The following is a 19,599-nucleotide window of genomic DNA, read 5'->3' as shown; positions in this document are numbered from 1 at the left end:
CATTTCTTATCATAAATGAGACCCCATGAGAGTAGTCATCATTTGTCCTGGTGATCACATGGCAGCTCGGGCAACACATGCCGAGTGGGCTGGACCAGAGGGAGGAGGTGCATCCCACTGACAGAAAAATAGCTCTTTCCACATGGGATTTACTCCCAATATATTGTCCTCCAATGCTGAAACTTACTCACTCTACATTATGTCTAAGAAGTGACCTGATTCATAAGATGCCTAAAAGTTAAGAAACACCATCACCTTCACAGAACTGTGTGATATGAGGACCGCATGCATGCAGGGCTGGAAGCCAAGGGGCTAACCACACCATGGGTGTGACACAGGAGGGCAAAACCAGCATCTGAAGGAGGCCAGGCACACCCTGGGGAGCACAACCCACCAGGTCACACGATGGGAGCACAACCCACCAGGTCACACGATGGGAGCACGTCCCACCAGGTCACACGATGGGGAGCACGTCCCACCAGGTCACACAATTGAGAAGCACAACTCACCAGGTCACAGGCTGGGGAGTGCATCCCACCAGGTCACATGCTGGGGAGCATGTCCTACCATGTCACATGCTGGGGGAGCACAACCCACCAGGTCACACGCTGGGGAGGGAGCACATCCCACCATGTCACACGCTGGGGAGCACGTCCTACCATCTCACACGCTGGGGGAGCACAACCCACCATGTCACACGCTGGGGAGCACGTCCCACCAAGTCACACGCCGGGGGAGCACAACCCACCATGTCACACACTGGGGAGCACGTCCCACCAGGTCACACGCCGGGGGAGCACAACCCACCATGTCACACGCTGGGGAGCACGTGCCACGAAGTCACACGCCGGGGGAGCACAACCCACCATGTCACACGCTGGGGAGCACGTCCCACCAAGTCACACGCCAGGGGAGCACAACCCATCATGTCACACGCTGGGGAGCACGTCCCACCAAGTCACACGCCGGGGGAGCACAACCCACCATGTCACACGCTGGGGAGCATGTCCCACCAAGTCACACGCCGGGGGAGCACAACCCACCATGTCACACGCTGGGGAGCACGTCCCACCAGGTCACATGCCGGGGGAGCACAACCCACGATATCACACGCTGGGGAGCACGTCCCACCAGGTCACACGCCGGGGGAGCACAACCCACCAGGTCACAGAGTAGGGGGCACATCCGCCCAGTGTGTTCTGGGCGGGGGGGGGGGTGTGGGGAGGGCAACTGTGCAGCAAACCAGATGCCACGGGCCCTGCAATGACAGCGTCAAGGGTCTCCCAATGCCGAGTGAGACATCCCGTCAGAGGAACACTCCCTGCTCCAGGAAAGGACAGCTGGGTAGATCAGGAGGAGATCTGAGTGATCTCTAGAGGGCAGAGACTTTCGGGGCACAACATGCCTGTCCAGCTGGCAGAGCAGACCGGCAGAGGCCCATCTGCAGGAGCTCAGGAGGAAAGCCCAAGAGCCCTGAGGAAGAAGATGCCTGGGAGGCGGACTTCTCCCTGCACTGCCCGCAAAGACTTTCAGTCACTGCCCCTCTACTCTCCTCCCACTGACACAGACACATTGGGAGCTAAATATCGGGGGCGCAAAATTTTGCATAATTGTGCACCCAAACACCACCCCAACATGCTGCAGACAAACATTACCCGTGGACAGATGATGCAAGGAGCGCACTAGCGTGGGCCTGACACCCAGCAGGCGCTCAGTCAGTGGTAACTAATTGTGTCTTAATACCATCAGTGAACAGCATTACCAATTAAGTTGCAAAACACTTCTTTCTGTTATCGACTACTCTTGCAGAAAAATGGGAATGTGGCCTTAGAGGATCTGCAAAGTGACCCTAATGGTCCAGGGAAAACTGAAAGGTCAATGATGATGACTCCAAAATGCAGGCCCCAATAGTGTCCGGCTTCTCAGAACGTCACTCTGTTGCTGCACTGTAACAAACCACACCCTGGTTAAGTAACTGTGGATATAGCCACATCATGGAATAGTAAAACCAGTAACTGAAGCTCAACATACTGCAGTGGGGATTCCCCAAGTCCCCAGGCTACTATCAAGTGATGACAGCCAGGTGCGATACAGAGATGGATAGGATCCTCACAAACGCATTTCTAAAAAGTGTATCGGGGGTGAGGGGTGCAAAATATGTATACGCTTGGCCGGGCGCGGTGGCTCAGGCCTGTAATTTGGGAGGCCGAGGCGGGCGGATCACGAGGTCAGGAGATCAAGACCATCCTGGCTAACATGGTGAAACCCCAACTCTACTGAAAAATACAAAAAAAAATTAGCCAGGCGTGGTGGCGGGCGCCTGTAGTCCCAGTTACTTGGGAGCCTGAGGCAGGAGAATGGCATCAACCCGGGAGGCGGAGGTTGCAGTGAGCCGAGACTGTGCCACTGCACTGCAGCCTGGGCGACAGAGCGAGACTCCATCTCATTATTTAAACAAACAAACAAACAAACAAAACAAAACAAAACAAATATGCATATGCTTGTCAAGGCTGAGACTATTTCTGGTAAAATTTCAAACTTAACAGGTGCTGATTTAGGGTTAGGAACTAGATGGCTGAAGTCAAGGGTGATGAGATGATTTTCCTTTCATTGTTACCTTCTGGCACCTTTTAAGGTTTATTCCATTTGGCACATAAGAAATTAAATCGTGAAGTTTTAAAAATGAACTTTAATAGTAAAACAAAGAGGGTAAACTGTCAATTAAAATGAGCTCTATTCATCAATGCACTGCTGATTTTTCAACACATACCACCATAAGATTAACTTTCTAACAATATAAAATATTCATTATAAATTAAGCAGTGCTCCATTAAACAAAGATGCATGATTATATAAACACTGGAACAATGTGAAGCATCTTTTTACTTGCAAATACATCCTCACTTGAATGGAACATATTTGTGTTTGTGGCAATAAGAGTAATAAAATAAATGCTTGACTCAATTGGCCAAAACTCTTCATCTCCCATTAAAAAGTATTTATTTAAAAAACTTTCATCAACTCTGTTACCGCCCAGTCAAAATGGAATGCTGCCTCATACAAAGCTAAACGAAAATTAACAAAACATTCGCGAAAGCCATGCATACCAAAATAGTCCTTCCTCCTACTCCACTACAGGGACCTATCTGTGGGCTGGACACTGTGCTGGCGTGGAATTGTTCATCACTCAGTAGGTGGGGTCGAGGAAGGGTGGGGCAGGGTCCAGGCCAGCTGTCCTGCTTCCTTCCAAGGTGCAGGAACACTGGAAGGATAAATATGCTTCAGGGAAACACAGCTGGGCATATGCGCATGAGTGTGTGGATGCACATCCGGATGTGTGCACACCTGTGTTCCTGGACCAGCCAGAATCCAGTGGCACAGAGGATGTAGCTCGTTCTCAGAAGTGTCTGGGCCAGGCGCGGTGGCTCACGCCTGTAATCCCAACACTTTAGGAGGCCGAGGCGCGCAGATCACCTGAGGTCAGGAGTTCAAGACCAGCCTGGCCAACATGGCGAAACCTCGTCTCTACTAAAAATACAAAAATTAGCCAGGCGTGGTGGCACATGATTGTAATCCCAGCTGCTCTGGAGGCTGAGGCAGGAGAAGTGCTTGAACCCGGGAGGTAGAGGTTGCAGCGAGCCGAGATCCCACCATTGCACTCCAGCCTGGGCAACAGAGTGAGACTCTGTCGCAAAAAAAAAAAAAAAAAAAAAAGCATCTTGTGAGTATTTTACAATCGACGTTGGTGATAGTAATGATCCTTCCCAAGAGCTAGCCAGGTGCCAGGCTCACCGACCACTGCAGCCCTTCAGGACAGGTTCTCCCTGCTGCTGCCTCTGGACACAGCGGGACACTTGGGAAGTCCCCCTTGACCCCCTTGGCAATGCCAGATTCTAAATCCCTCCCTCATTATCGGCTGTGTTGCTCAGAGCCTGCTTGCCCTAGACTAACCTGGGACGCTTAGCAAAGCCAGCAACAGGTGAGCATCAGCCGGGACTCTGGAAATCAGAACCTTCAAATCGGCATTTCTTTTTTGAGACGGAGTCTCGCTCTGTTGCCAGGCTGGAGTGCAGTGGCGCGATCTTGGCTCACTGCAATCTCCACCTCCCGAGTTCAAGAGATTCTCCTGCCTCAGCCTCTCGAGTAGCTGGGACTACAGGCGCCCGCCACCACACCTGGGTAATTTTTGTATTTTTAATAGAGACAGGGTTTCACCATGTTGGCCAGGATGGTCTCGATCTCCTGACCTCGTGATCCGCTGGCCTCGGCCTCCCAAAGTGCTGGGAATATAGGCATGAGCCACCACGCCCGGCCTCAAATCAGCATTTCTAACAAGCTCCCTGCAGAGCTTTGTCCACACTTTATTACTCTCCATCTTCAATTTTTCAAAATTTGCTAAGCGGATGTTACAAGTATAAAACTCCAAGAGCAGGAATTTCTGAGAAATGTGAAAACAGCACAGGTTGCCATGGGCAGAAAGTGCTGCAGTTACTGAGGCTAAACTCCTACCCCATAACGCAGCCCTCAGAGATGAGCCCTGCTTCTCCCACCTTGCCCTGCCCATCCCAGTGTCCATGGGAGATCAAGAGGACGCAGAGGGAAATGGGTGTGAGGGGTCAGGGAGCCAGGAGCCATGGGTTTGACAGTGACCTCGGTTAACTTTCTGGTCTCTCAATTTCCTCACCATAAAATAGAAGCATTTCTGGTCGGGCGCGGGGTGGCTCACGCCTGTAATCCCAGTACTTGGAGGCCAAGGGGCGTGGATCACCTGAGATCAGGAGTTCAAGACTAGCCTGCAGGCAGATCACCTGAGGTCAGGAGTTTGAGATTAGCCTGCAGGTGGATCACCTGAGGTCAGGAGTTCGAGACTAGCCTCGTCAACATGGCAAAACTCCATCTCTACTAAAAATACAAAAATTAGCCGGGCATGGTGGCAGGCGCCTGTAATCCCAGGTACTTGGAGGCTAAGGCAGGAGAATTGCTTGAACCCAGGAGGCGGAGGTTGTGGTAAGCTGAGATTGTGCCACCGCACTCCAGCCTGGGGGATAGAGCGAGGGAGGGAAGGCTGCACTCCAGCCTGGGGGATGGGCGGGGGAGGGGAGGGAAGCTGGGGAGGGGAAGGAGGGGGAGGGGAGAAGAGGGGAGCAATTCTCTCCTAAGGCTTCTGTAAGGTTCCAAGGAGATGCTGCCAAGGAGGTGGCAGGATGCCTGGGAAAGGGCCCAACTACCCACAGAGGAAGCTCTCCTATTACCTTTGGGGGTAGGATTAAAGAGCAGGAATTGATGTCCCGTTGCCCAGGTGCCACAGCCGGGGGAGGATGCTCCCGCTCAGAGACAGGCACACATGCTACCTGAACTCACTGCTGCGCTGGAGGCACAAGTGAGCCTGGAGTAACACATGGCCTGCCAAGTCCTGATGAAGCAACCACACCAGGGATGGAAAACCATGGCTCGGGCCGGGTGTGGTGACTCACGCCTGTAATCCCAGCACTTTGTGAGGCTGAGGCGGGCGGATCACTTGAGGTCAGGAATTTGAGACCAGCCTGGCCAACATGGTGACACCCAATCTCCACTAAAAATATAAAAACTAGCGAAGTGAGGTGGTGTGCACCTGTAATCCCAGTTACTCAGGAGGCTGAGGCAGGAGAATTGCTTAAACCCGGGAGGTGGAGGTGGCAGTGAGCTGAGATTGCGCCACTGCACTCCAGCCTGAGTGACAGAGCCAGACTCTGTCCAAAAAAAAAAAAAAAAAAAAACAACCAAGAAAACTGGCTCACAGTGACCACTAACTCCACATGGAGTAAAACAAACTAGAAGGCTTTACTGGAGTTAGTTTTCATCCCACGTCAATTTATATTCCATCAAACCACATAAAATTGCCAGGTCAATCTGACCACAGCCAGGAGGAGATGTTCCTGCTTGGAGACAGGCACATGTGCTACTTGTACTCGCTGCTGTGCTGGAGGCACAAATATGGTCAAATATGGTTGAATAGTGGCAATTTCACAGTGGGGTTCAACCTACAGCACATAAACGTGCATGAAAAAAGTCATCCATGTGATATGACTACCAACATATACCAAAAATTCTAGAATGGGAAGTAATCCTGGAAATGACTCCAGTTGGCCTATCTTAGCATTCTACCTCAGCAAACAACACCATCAAGGGAACAGGGCCCAAGGACTATGGTCAAGGAAGAGAACTTTCAGAGGATTCTGGACCTGAGATGAGGAAGCCCCACCTTCCCAGGCTGCAGGAGCCTGGCTGCAAGGACCAGGGAAGGCAGCTCCTGTCCAGCGGTGCCTCCACTGCGTCCTTCCTCGGGATTTCAGAGCCTTCTGCTAAAGGCTCCCCCACATTCTTCATTAGACAAGGGAGCCAGGACCTCATCTTCATTAAGACAGCCATCGTCTGGCAGGTGGGCTCATTCCCCAGCAGAGCTATGGACTCCAATTTTCTCCTCCAAATTATCAACTAGAAGCACAGCATGCAGCCAATATTAGAATGACTTGATGGTCTCCCGTGTCACGTTCACCCCCAGCCCAGCCCCCAATTCTGTTTGGCTCCAGGAACCACAAATATGCATTCCAGACAAAACTCGTGAAATTATACACAAGGCTAAAAAAAGGAACCTGAAATTGCAGGTGACATTTTAAAAACAACATATTATCTCAGAAATTGGGAATTTTCTTTGAAAACCTTAAATGTCACAAGGATTTTAACTATTATTTTCAGCACAGAAAAGGGGAGGAGCATTTATTTTTAGTTTAAAGCAGCCGTAAAGCCCCCAAATATAAAACAAAACAACAATGGAAGAAAGATGGTACATCCACAGAGGAGAGGAGCATCGGAGGAGGCTGTGGCTGCCACAGCCTGTCAGTTCTGTGCCGAGGAAGGAAGTGGAGTCTTTAATAGAATAAAGAAATCCATTTCAACGCAGCCGGAAAAGAGCCCGCTGCAAACTGGATCAGACATAATCCGCTGATGACTTTCAAATGTAGGACTTAGCAGAAGTTCACCAGCACAGTTTCAATGGTATGATTTAATTTCTTATTTGGAAATCCTTGAATCCCTATAATAAATGAAATAAAACATAAACCCTGGGGATACCAGATTGGTTTCAGGCTTCCCTGGAAGTTCAGGCTCAAAGATCCTTTTCAGCAGCCTCAAAGATCCACAGACAAGACAGTTTCCCACCCTGACATGTCCCGACAGCATCCCCTGCCCTGGCCATTCACCAGGCCCTCTCAGTGCAGGGTGACAAACACCTGGCCACCAAGATGCCACCATGCCCCCCCCTGCAGGCACATCCATGCCACTGCCTGCAATTCCAAGGCTCTTTCCCCTGAGCCCTGAAGCGACTCAGAATCTGTCACAACAACGTCAGCATTTGACTGGGTCCTCTCTCTTCTCCTCTAAGGAAATCCCAAGGCAAAAGTTTGCCGGCCCAAATGGGCTCTATAGGATTTGCAGCTTTGTAACTTCTTAGAGGATAGTGATTTCCACCCCCCATATATATAAATATATACAATATACACTAAATAGAGCATATAATATATACATAATATATAATATGTACATATAACTATATTATAGAGTATATAATATATACATATAACTATATTATAGCATATATAATATATACATACTACATAATATATACATATATTACAAATATACTAGCATGTGTAATACATAATATATACATATATTATACATTATATACATATATTATAAATATATACTATGTAGAGTATACAATATATACATATATAATATATACTATATATACACAGAGAGAGAGAGAGAGAGAGAGAGAGACAGAGACAGATTCTCGCTTTGTCGCCCAGCCTGGAGTGCAGTGGCACAATCTTGGCTCACTGCAACCTATGCCTCCAGGGTTCAAGTGATTCTCCCGCCTCAGTCTCTTGAGTAGCTGGGACTGCAGGCACGCGCTACCATGCCTGGCTAATTTTTGTATTTTCAGTAGAGACGGGGTTTCGCCATGTTCCCCAGGCTGGTCTGGAACTCCTGACTTCAAATGATCCACCTGCCTCGGCCTCCCAAAGTGCTGGGATTACAAGTGTGAGCCAACACACCCGGCCTCATTTTCATTACAGTTTCTTCAAAAGCATTCCTGAGTGCCTCATAATACCCCTCCAGAATCACGGTGTTCCCCAAGAACGCCCTTGTCGTGGGTGTGTAAAGCACTGCTTAAAGGATTCACGTCTGAGAGAATCAAAGCAGAGGGCGTGAGGATTTGAAAGTCAAAACGGCAAGGAAGAAAATTGCCCTTTCCTTCTTAAAATGTGAAAACAGAGGCCCACCTACAGCCTTGAGGAGCGGAGCACAGCTCTCCCGCACTGCTGGGATTATCTTCCGCATTTCCTTCAGAAGAACTGTGTTCCATTAGCTGAGGCTGCTTCGGAATATTTAATGCATAAATAATAACTTCATAGTCCTGAAACCCATGCCCCAATTCCACCCAGTTTCCATCTCACTGTTATAAACCAAGGTGATAACAAGTTTTGTTGCAAGCATCTTCCTAAGGCAGGTTTTGGGTCCAGTGCAGTACAGCCTTCTGGCCCCAGCTTGTTAACCTACAGGCTGAGTACAAGCTTGTTCACAGATGCAGGGAAGAAGTTCATTCCAAGCTACAGAAACAGGCCGTTCCCCCAACACCGAGGTCCCCAGAAGAACCAGCCTGAGGTTGCCTCCAAAACACATTTTACAGCCTCCCTGGCACTTCTGGCAAAGCCCCACACCTCATAGCTTCCTTGTTTCACAGGCTCTCACTTCCATCTTTAATTCCTGAACCTGGACAGCTTGGTAGAGAGTGCAGACACCCCCACTGCGAATGCTGGTTCTCCTGGAGCCCGGACTGCTGACGCAGTCAGCAGAAGGAATGGCCTGCCCATCCTATGGGTAAAGCACTGTGGCTCTCAAAACCAAAAATGCTTCTGAGTTTGCATCTCTGAGGGATGTTAACCACTTTGGGCATGGAATGCAATTTGGACGTGGTGCTTCACTTTTTGGAGGGCATTTCATGGCTCTAAGAAGTAAATTTCAGCCACAAAATGCTCCAGGGGTTTTACAAAGAGGGAGGGAGTATCCAGGATCCCATTTAACCCGTGAGAATTCAAAGGAGTCACAGAACTCCAGGGGAAAAAAGTACAATTCAACTTCTAGTATATAGTGAGCTCCAATGTTATAAAGAGTCAGCCCCAATTTCCCCTGCTAAAGGGAACAAGCACCTGATCACCATCATCCAAAACCTTCTTAGTCTTCTTACAAATACATCAGGCTCTCTGTAGCAAGACAACGCAACCAAAGACACTGCCTGCATCTACAGGAGGTCTCCCCAAGCCCTGGACCCCCATCCCCCTGACCCAGCTCATCCGCTGTTCCCATGCCCCAGCAGTAACACCCCACCAAAGTAGGAGAAAAGCTGGAGGGGAAGGGAGGGGGCATGTAGGGACGTCCTGCCCAACCAGTTCTTTCCCTCCTGCCTCCCCGTCCCTCCTGTGCGAGCCTAGGTGGGGGGTGGGGGGGGTGTCTGATGCCCGTGGTGGTCCAGGCCACCATCTCCTGCCTACACCACCAACCAGCCACAGGTATGGGCACAGGGCTCCCCTGTGCTCCTCTCCTCTCTAATCTCCAGACACCTGCCTTCAGGAGCTTGCTAAAAACCCACCCTGGGGTTTTCACATGCTGACTACATGTTCAATTTATTGTTGAGCCTCTGAGTAACTGAGCTTCTATTTAAAGTGGGAAGAGCAATAAAAATTTAAAAATTGTGATAGGTATGATGAATAATTATGCAACCATCAAGCTGCTACAATAACAAGAACCTGAGAAAATGACTGTAGGAACACACTGAGCGCCACCACCAGAACGCCAGCTGTCACACTAGGGAGACACGGCCTCCTGCCAGGGGTTCCTGGCACCCCTAAGAAGCGGTAGAACATTGTCACCTTAGACCAAAGCCAGAATCCTACATTTCATATAAGACGTAGAATTTTGAACAGATCTCGAGAATGCTTTAAAACATTTTAACACCTAAAATGAAACTGCTGAGTCCTTGAAAGTGAAAATGTTGAATAGGGATATTTTATGAAAAGGTACAAGTCAGAAACTGCAAGAAAAAACAAAATCCGTAGGTTAAATTCACAGCCATTTTTTTTTCCTGAGATGTAAGAGTAGACAGCTATTTGTCTTACTGCAGTTTGGGTGGAGATATATATTAAAACAGGGGTCCCCAACCGCAGGGACATGGACTGGTACTCATCCATGGCTGGCTGGGAACAGGGCCACACAGCTGGAGGTGAGCAGCGTGTGAGCAAGCAAAGCGAAGCTTCATCTGTATTTACAGCTGCTCCCCATAAGCTCACACCACCTCCTGAGCCCCGCCTCCTGTCATATCAGTGGCGGCATTAGAGTCTCACAAGAGTGCAAGCTCCACTGTGAACCACACCTGTGAGGGATCTAGGATGTGTGCTCTTTATGAGAATCTAATGCCTGATGATCTGAGCTGGAACAGTTTCATCCCAAACCATCCCCCCTCCCCCGACCCCTGGGTCCCTGGAAAAACTGTCTTCCACAAAACCAGTCTCTGGTGCCAAAAAAGCTTGGAGACTGCTGTATTAAAAGATAATTTCGACTGCAGCTTAGATGCTGGTAGTATGCAAGAGCCACTGTATTTGCTGAAGTTAAGACAAGTTGATAGACAGAAGAACATTTTCCCTGGTTAAAATAAAGAACGTAGGAGACAAGATATTTACAATTCATATGCTGAGTTTCTGTCAGTCCTGGGCTGGATATAATTGGGCCTGACAGTTTTCATTCCAGAAAGAATTATAAACTCAGTCAGTCATACTGTTTAATTCATGGTGAAATTAATGTTTATAATAAGGGATGGCTCAATAATAGACACAAATAAATCCAGAAGATTACCACAGAAAGAGCAATCAGAATTAACTCACTCCTTACTGTTGCTGAATTTTCGCCACAAGAGCAGACTAAGAAATTGGTTGGGGGAGGGTCCGTGGGGCAAGGTGAAGGGAGCACAGTCTGTTAAGCCAAGGGTCACCCCTCCCAGGCACAGGGATGACACACACAGAGAGTCCACTAGGTATTGGTCCCCCCTGCCATGTCACTCACAGAGAAGCATTGCTTCATCGGGGATTGCAGGGGGAAGTGGGGGCACTGGGCACTAATGTGGCTAAACTACTTCTAACAACCTCACATGAAGACGAACAACATGTACACCCAACACAGCTAACAAGCAAACCAGCACCTCCCCATCCCGATGCGGCAATGCTGGTTCAAATCCATGCTCTACATGGAACGCCTGGGCAGCTTTTCTGCGAGTCACTTAGCCTCTTGGGGCCTTAATCTCTTCATCTGTGAAATGGGAGGGCTGCCTCCGGTTCTTCCAGCTCTCACCTCCCAGAATCTGCTCTTAGTAAGAACACCCTTTCCATGCAGACCTAAAGCTGGCTGGTGCCTGGGGCTGTCCCAGCTTCTCTCAGGTTAATGGGCTGGCACTGACCTAAGGGGAAGGTTCAGCTAAAATAACCGGACTTAATGGCAAATCGAATGAAACAAAAGTTAGGATACTTCTCTTTTTTTTTTGAGATCGAGTCTCCAGGCTCTGTCGCCACGCTGGAGTGCAGTGGTGCCATCTTGGTTCACTGCAACCTCTGACACCCTGGTTTAAGAGATTCTCCAGCCTCAGCCTCCCGAGTAGCTAGGATTACAGGCGTGTGCCACCACACCCAGCTAATTTCTGTATTTTTAGTAGAGACGGGGTTTCACTGTGTTGGCTGGGATGGTCTCGTATAAGGTGGGGACGAGGCTCATTCTGAGAGGCAGCATGGATAATTTTTCCCCCACAATTAAGTCTGCAGCACATGCATGGGAAATGGGCAGCGATATCATGGTGCCACTACTAATTTTGTGATTGTGTTACGTGATTAAAACAAATCCTGCCCAGCAGGTTGTAATGCTCAGCAAATCTAATCAGCCTCCTGGGAGAAGGTCTGTCGAGCCAGCAGACCCACATGGACCATCTCTCATCCCTGTGAGCTTGGTCTGTGGCCTCACATCCAAGATGCCACAATCCAGGCTGGAAAGCGTGGAAGCTGGGGCACCTGACCCGCCCTTCACACTGAAATGTCCACTGTGCACCCTGGGACCTCACACGACTCTTGGTTCCCCTGTCACTGATGCTCAGGGTAAGGGTCATAAGCCACGGTTTAAAAATTGGTAAACAGGCTGGGGGCCGTGGCTCACGCCTATAATCCCAACACTTTGGGAGGCTGAGGCAGGTGGATCACCCGAGGTCAGGAGTTCAAGACCAGCCTGACCAACATGGAGAAACCCTGTCTCTACTAGAAGTACAAAAATTAGCTGGGCATGGGGGTGCACGCCTGTAATCCCAGCTACTTTGGAGGCTGAGGCAGGAGAATCGCTTGAAATCGAGAGGCGGAGGTTGCAGTGAGCTGAGATCACGCCACTGCACTCCAGCCTGGGCAACACAGTGAAACTCCATCTCAAGAAAAATGGTAAACAAAACAATCATGCAGGTTCCCTCTGGGCAATACCCATCCTGGTGCCCCTCTGTCGACAACCCCATGCAAGTGTCTCCTCGGCCCTCCTCTGTTCTCAGCACAGACCTTCCGCTGGTGCACCCAAGGGAATAAAACTTGAAGACTACCTCACAGAGGGGTTGGTTATTCAGTATCTCCCGCGACAATGCTGTCTGATGTCCAGAAAAGAAGCCACCTCCTTGTGAAGGACAGTGACCCCTCTCAGCTCCCTGGGCTTGGAGCTCAGATGCTCCTGTAAATACGCATGGTTTCTTTGTGCCCCTGCTGACTTACCTCTTACCTCTTTCACCCAGCAAAGTGCCCCCACTGCGCCCGGCCCTCTGCCTGACCAGCTCAGATGTGGAAGAGACACTGCTCTGCCAATATGTATGCTTACAGGCAGACCTAGGCCCCACCAAATACTGTGTCCAGAACAAAAGCTGTCTGTTCTTGAAAAAAGTTCCACGACAGATCAAGTGTAATATACTGAGCACAAACACTGGGCTACAGATCGTCTGTAACCTGAGCCCCAGTCTGTTCACCATGTAACTGACTGACAGAGACGACATATAAACACCCGTGAAGGAAGCTGTCTTCAAGAATATCCAACTGATCTTACAACAGCAGCTATCTCTGAGGGACGGGGGTAGGGGATTGCCTTTTTCTCTTTACCAATTTCAATCCTGTTGTAAGTCTTTACGATGAGCATCTACTACTTCTATAAGATAGGGCAATAAAGGTGCACTCATGGAAAGAAGTAGTTCCTTTCTACACCTCTAAGAGCTATTATGGAGTGAACTGACTCATCCACATCCACATGGTGATCAAGCTGAAACCCTGAAGCCTGCAAAGGTCAGCCTCGATGCTTAAAACACTGGCAAGCATAATTAAGGAGGAAACATGAGGAAAAGGTCCTTGTTATTTCCCAGCTTCTCATTCTTCACACCATGAATGTCAAAGATTCTTAACTGGTTTTGAGGTTATACAGTCTATTTAATAGTAAAATAGACACAAGAATTTTTAAATACTTACATTCTCCAACTATGGAGCTCCGCTCAGCACCTCTCACCCGCCCTGGGCATCCCTGTTGCTTGCCTTTGGGTTAAACCAGGTGAAACTGTGAAGAAGCCGGAGCCCCCCATGCATCCTGGTGCTTACACAGCCTCTCTTCATTTGATCTCCAAGTCTGAGATGCGTTTGCTTCCTAATCACCCATAACTCCTCAGGAGAGGAGAAGAGCACCCCACATATACAAGGTGAGCTGTGCAGTGACAGCAGGACTTGCCCCGAAAGGTGCCCAGGAGATGCCTGAGCAAGACGAGGAGGAGCAAGTGTCCTTGGGAAGGTAGCAGCTTCCTTTTTTTTCTTTTTTTTTTCTCCCTGAGGCGGAGTCTTGTTCTATTGCAGAGGCTGGAGTGCAGTGGCGCGATCTCGGCTGACTGCAACCTCCACCTCCCAGATTAAAGCAATTCTCTTGCCTCAGCCTCCCGAGTAGCTGTGATTACAGGGCACTGCCACCATGCCCAGCTAATTTTTTTTTTTTTTTTTGAGACAGAGTCTCGTTCTGTCGCCCAGGCTGGAGTGCAGTGGTGTGATCTCGGCTCTCTGCAAGCTCTGCCTCCCGTGTTCACGCCATTCTTCTGCCTCAGCCTCCCAAGTAGCTGGGAATACATGCGCCCGCCACCACGCCCAGCTAACTTTTTGTATTTTTAGTAGAGACGGGGTTTCACCATGATAGCCAGGATGGTCTCGATCTCCTGACCTCATGATCCGCCCGCCTCGGCCTCCTAAAGTGCTGGGATTACAAGCGTGAGCCACCGTGCCTGGCCAAATTTTTGTATTTTTAGTAGAGGCGGGGTTTCACCATGTTGGCCAGGCTGGTCTTGAATTCCTGACCTCAGATGATCCGCCCACCTCAGCCTCCCAAAGTGCTAGGATTACAGGTGTAAGCCACCACATCTGGCCAGCTTCCCGATCTTATTCCTCATGCTTTGAATCACTAGACTTCAAGATAAATGGACAGTTAACTATGCAGCTTCCAGAATCACATGGTAGTTTCTGTTACTTTTTATAAAATGTTCCTGGTATGCTTTGCAACATTAACAGACATTGAAACTGCCATGTTTTTCAAATGGGAACGTCATTAACCCCCAAGTAAGGGCTGAGGATCAACTCACAGGACCCACACTTATGCCAGAGGAAATCAAGTTTATTTCTGATTTTTTCAGTGGGAATAAAAGCTAATTCAAATCTATTCTCAGTTAACTCTTATCTAATTTCCACATCCTCCTATGAGAATAGCAAGTACTACTACTTCTAATGTTTTGTGGGGTTTTTTGGAGACGAGGCCTCACTATGTTGCCCAGGCTGCACTCGAACTCCTGAGCTCGTGATCCTCCCGCCGCAGCTTCCTGAGTACCTAGGACTACAGCCGTGAGCCACCAGGCCTGGCTTAATGCTGTTTTAATGAGAGCTTTCCGCAATGCCTTCGCATGACTGTGGTGGGCACCAGCCTGTCCCTCTGTTCAGGGGTAAAGCCTTCAGTACCTGGCTGCTGGGAGTGCAGGTGGCTGATCACTCTAGGCTGAGTCCCCATGCCAGAGACTGCACTCGGGCAGAGAAGTGAGTGGTGTGGCCCAAGGATATGACCCCTGGAGGGCAGAACACGTCCAATCATAGACTGGTGACAGGCATAAAGGCCCAGCCCCCGTGCCTACTTGGGGACAGCTTTGAGTACTACCCCAGCTCCTAAGCCCACAGTGCCACCACCTTCAGGACCCCTGAACCCTTTGCAAAGACTGCACTGCAGCCCCAAAGCCCCCTTCTCTAGGCCTGCCGGCTGAGCAAACCCTCAGGCGGGAGCTCAAGAGGCACTGCAGGAAACATTCTGCACATGCTCTCCTTCCAGAGCCTCCTTCCCAAGGAGTCAGCCTCTGCATGGCCTTCCCCAGAGGTGACTGCCGCAGCCCACATCAGGAAGGCCCCTAGGCCAGCAAGTGGAATCTGACACTCTACAGTCCACACTGGGCCTCAGCCACTGGCCTGCAGGCCACACTCCCTCTCCCATGCACAGTACCTGCCAACTCCACTGATGCCACCACCGACAGCAACGGGTCCTGCTCACTGCCTCCCTCCCTCCCTTGCTATCTCCGGAGCCAGGCAGTGCCACATCAAGGGAGATACGCACGCCAAGCACGCCCTGACTCCGCCTTCAAGAATCAGCAGAGCAGCCAACCAGCAAGTCCACCGCAAGACCTGTGACTGCGGGCTGTCACAAATGCCATGCAGGACACACGAGGCGGCAGGGAAGGATAAGCAGGGAGGCTGGCGGGGTGCACGTCAGTCATCGGCTTCTCTGAGGTGCTGGGCCTGAGGGCTGAGGGTCAGCGAGGGGAACCCACTGGCTAGGCACTGAGGCTGAGTCAGGAAAGGATGGCCCAGGAAGGCAAGGGGGGAGGGCAAGGGGGGAGAGCATAGGGGCAGCAGGGCGAAGTATGGTTTGATGCTGGGGCTGGAGTGCAGAGTTTGGGTTTCATTCTAACGGCAGTGGAAGTCACCTGGTGGCTTTTGGGAGTTGGCAACATGGGTCACATTTTCTAGCTGGTGCCCCTCCTGTTTCCTAAGCCAGATTAGGCTCGATGGGCACCTGGCAGTGCAGGCACAAAGGAGCAAAGTGGACGGCCCAGTGCTGGAGAAGGCAAGGTCCCCACTGGCACCCTGGGGAAGATGGAAGGCAGGGGCCACATTCTGTTACAGAGGCGAGGCCAGAGGAACAGGTGCAAGGCGGCGGGCATATCTACATGGCTGTCACCACCTAGACACGACGAGACCTGGCCAGGTAGGGGCATCTGCCAGGGAGCCCCCGGCTTTGGCTTATGGATACATAACGCATGTACAAAAGCTTCTTAGATGAATATTCAAACTCAATATGCGCACTTGGGGTCTGAATTTATTTTGTTTACTTGGTTTACATCCTCTTGAGAAAACTTTATAGTCTTTGTTAACTGGCTCTGTCTTACCACTAGTAACTAGATAACCAGCAACTAGAGAATGTGCTATCGTGATGCTGTTATTTCTCTGAAACATTTCACAATGCATGTTTGTTTCTACTAGGAACTCCGATTTTGCATCCCTGCCTTGCCTCTCCTGGATGTCACTGGCCATTGTCCCCAAGCTCATCCCTATCCAGTACTTTCTCCTAGTGGGTGAATGGGGGGCGGGCAGGAGTGCAGGGGTCAACATGACGGAGGTCACACTCAGGACAGGGAAGGAAGGGAAGGGAGGCGTGGTCCCCAGACCAAGAGGCCCCTCAGTTCCCCAGCTTGGAGCCTTCTACAGATGTGCATAAGCCCAAAGCAACATGATTTGTACTGAGTCTCCCGCTGGTGTCCACTGTCCAGCACTTGTCAACATGGGACCTGGCTGTGCTCACATCCACAAATGACCATGGCTATCCGACTGTTTTAGAACCAGTGTTGCTGTGTGGAGGAAGAGGGACTCACGACCAGTCACAGAATCCGACTAAATGTTGGCACATCTCAAATGAGTATCTTTACAGTCTTCAGCGGATTTTAAAGATGTGTTAAATCTACTTTTGCTTCTCGCAACGGAGAGACGTGTAACAATTCCTGCCTCCAAAAGTAAGGCACTGGCAACCACTGGCCATTACAAACATGTGCCTTTCTAACTTGCCACCAACAGGGTAGCGTCCACTGCCAGAGAGTGACCTTTCCCTGGATATGACAGTCCTGGGGCCAGGCGCAGAGCCCTATGCGCATGTGCTTGATTGACGGTGGGAAAAGGCACCAGCATCCAGCAGCCCACAGCCTCTCGGGGCTGGGGTCTCTCAGAAGGGACCAAGGCCTCAGAATCGCATGGGGCAGACTCCTTGCTGGCCTCGCCTCGGCCTAGGGAGCAGAGTCTGGAGGAGGGGGTAGAATCTTGTCTACAACCCCCACCCTGGCACTCTAGGCACACTAATCTGAGTGTTCTAAGATACAGGCTCATAGCCTAATTGGAGAAAACCAGGTGGTGAGCGACTTCCAAGAAGGCTCCTGGCATATCTAAAATAGCAGCCACGAACCCCTGCCAAACCCTCAGGCCAGATCCGAAGTATTTATATGGCTGGATTTAGAACTCTGAAAATAAAACATTGATTTTGACTTCTCGAAACCAATACTATGACTAGACTGGAGAAAAAAATAAATAAATCAAGAAGAAACACAATGACTTTACCCGAAGATAACCGTAAAAGCAACAAAAAGTCAGTGCACCTGCCCCAAGCAGACAGGTGTCTACCAATAGCCGGAAGCCCACACCTCTTTCCAAAGAGCTCCTTCAAACACATTCAGGGCCAGGAGCACTGGCTGCCCAGCCCGTCAGAGCTCCTCAAGCAGACGCTCTGCTGTAGATCTGTTTTAGCAATATCCATTCTACCTCGGACTCTGGGTCTGATGTGGCTGCTTAGGTGTCTGAGTTGGCCAGTCTCCTCTACCGGAAGCTAGGAATAAACCATGCTTTCCTCCTTGGCTATCACCTTTATTTTAAACTAGAAGCTGTGTCTCAATGTTTCAAATGCATAATATCAAGTGCTCCAATGTGAGCTCTGCCTTTGAAACACAATTTAACCTGAAGAGCCAGGCTCCCTCCTGCACCTGCCCCCGGGGGCACGGCCTCCCCAGCCCCAGGAGTCCACCCCACCTGCTGCTTTCACCTTTAAAGGGTGGGGTGCGGAGGGAGGGTCAGAGTCCCTTTTAGCTCAACATTCCAGGGTTGTTTAAGACTGTGTACTAAAGTTCTCTGAGTGGTAAAAGTGAAGCCACTGGACTGGCTCCAAGCAGGTAGCAAGTGAGATCCCTCAGTACCTCAGGTAGGGGGAGAGGGGAACCTGGGGACCCGGCACCTGGGGAGAAGAGAGTGTCAATACTGCATGAAAACGCCCAGGGAGAGACACCCAGGGGCTTAGAACTCCCAGTCACCTTTGCATTTGCTGTGATATCACTTTCATCAAACGCATGCAACAATGCGATCCATTTACCATCTGAAAAAATTAGACCAGGGAAAATAAACAAAAGCAGTATTTAAAAAAAAAAAACCACAAATGACACTATAGGTTCTGAAGTGCATCATGCACACAGAAACTCCTGGAAAGGAGGTGTAGGACACCACCCCAGACGCTCTCCTGGCAGCAGCCTCAGCCCTGCTGGCAGAGTCTCTGCAGGCACGAGCTGACATGTCACACAAGTGTGCACGTACACACATGCAGGACAGTTTACCAACAGTGCAGCTCTATGACTGTCCTGAAAAGTGGAACTCTCAAATGAGTGGAAATGTTGCAGATACTTCATTACACAGATTTGAGGTTAGGGGAGGTCCCTATGGTGACCTGCCAATTTGGTGTCCATCAGAAATTATTTGCCTGAAACAATGAAAACAAGAGGGGAGTTGAGAAACAGACTTAAGACTTTCAGAATTCCCCACCACACAGTACCATCTTTCTCTGGCTTACAAACGCACTATTATTTTCCTGGACAAGCTATTCTGCCTGCCTCTCTGCAGTCAAAATTGTTATGTTCTATGGTTTAATGGAAACATAATCAGTGCACTACTTTCTGCTCACTAACCCGGTATTGTGCTGGAGACCCTACGGGCTGATGAACAGCAGCAGGCTCACTCCAGGCCCGCGTGGTGAGCTGTGCAGTGACTTGTGGACACGGCAACCTCACTCTCTCCATTGCTCTTGCTCTAGCTCCAAAGTGCCCTGAACCACCTCGGTGCCAGCGAATGAAGAGTGTCCAAGGCATAGGCAGGGCCGGGGCCATCTACCGAAGGCAGCACAAGGGCCAGCAAAGCGCAGAAGCCCTGAAGCCCCTAACTCATGGGATAGCCTTGGGCTTATTTCTTCATTGCTCTATAAATACGTATACGTAGATGTCTCCTACAGATAACCAATCAATCTTACAGATTTACGGGACAATAATCTACCGCACAGGGTTGTTGCTGGAATCGC

The 19,599-nt window shown here is 50.0% G+C and overlaps 1 protein-coding gene across 18 annotated transcripts in view; it reads right to left on the bottom strand.

The window, feature by feature from the left end:
- Nucleotides 1-19,599, bottom strand: part of AGAP1 (ArfGAP with GTPase domain, ankyrin repeat and PH domain 1) — a 641,254-nt gene that overhangs the window by 423,972 nt on the left and 197,683 nt on the right. The window lies entirely within an intron of this gene.

This window comes from Pan troglodytes, chromosome 13 (assembly GCF_028858775.2).
Source record: "Pan troglodytes isolate AG18354 chromosome 13, NHGRI_mPanTro3-v2.0_pri, whole genome shotgun sequence".
Classification (NCBI taxonomy): Eukaryota; Metazoa; Chordata; class Mammalia; order Primates; family Hominidae; genus Pan; species Pan troglodytes.
The sequence above is the reverse complement of the archived record's forward strand: the minus strand, read 5'-3'. Positions and strand labels throughout refer to the sequence as shown.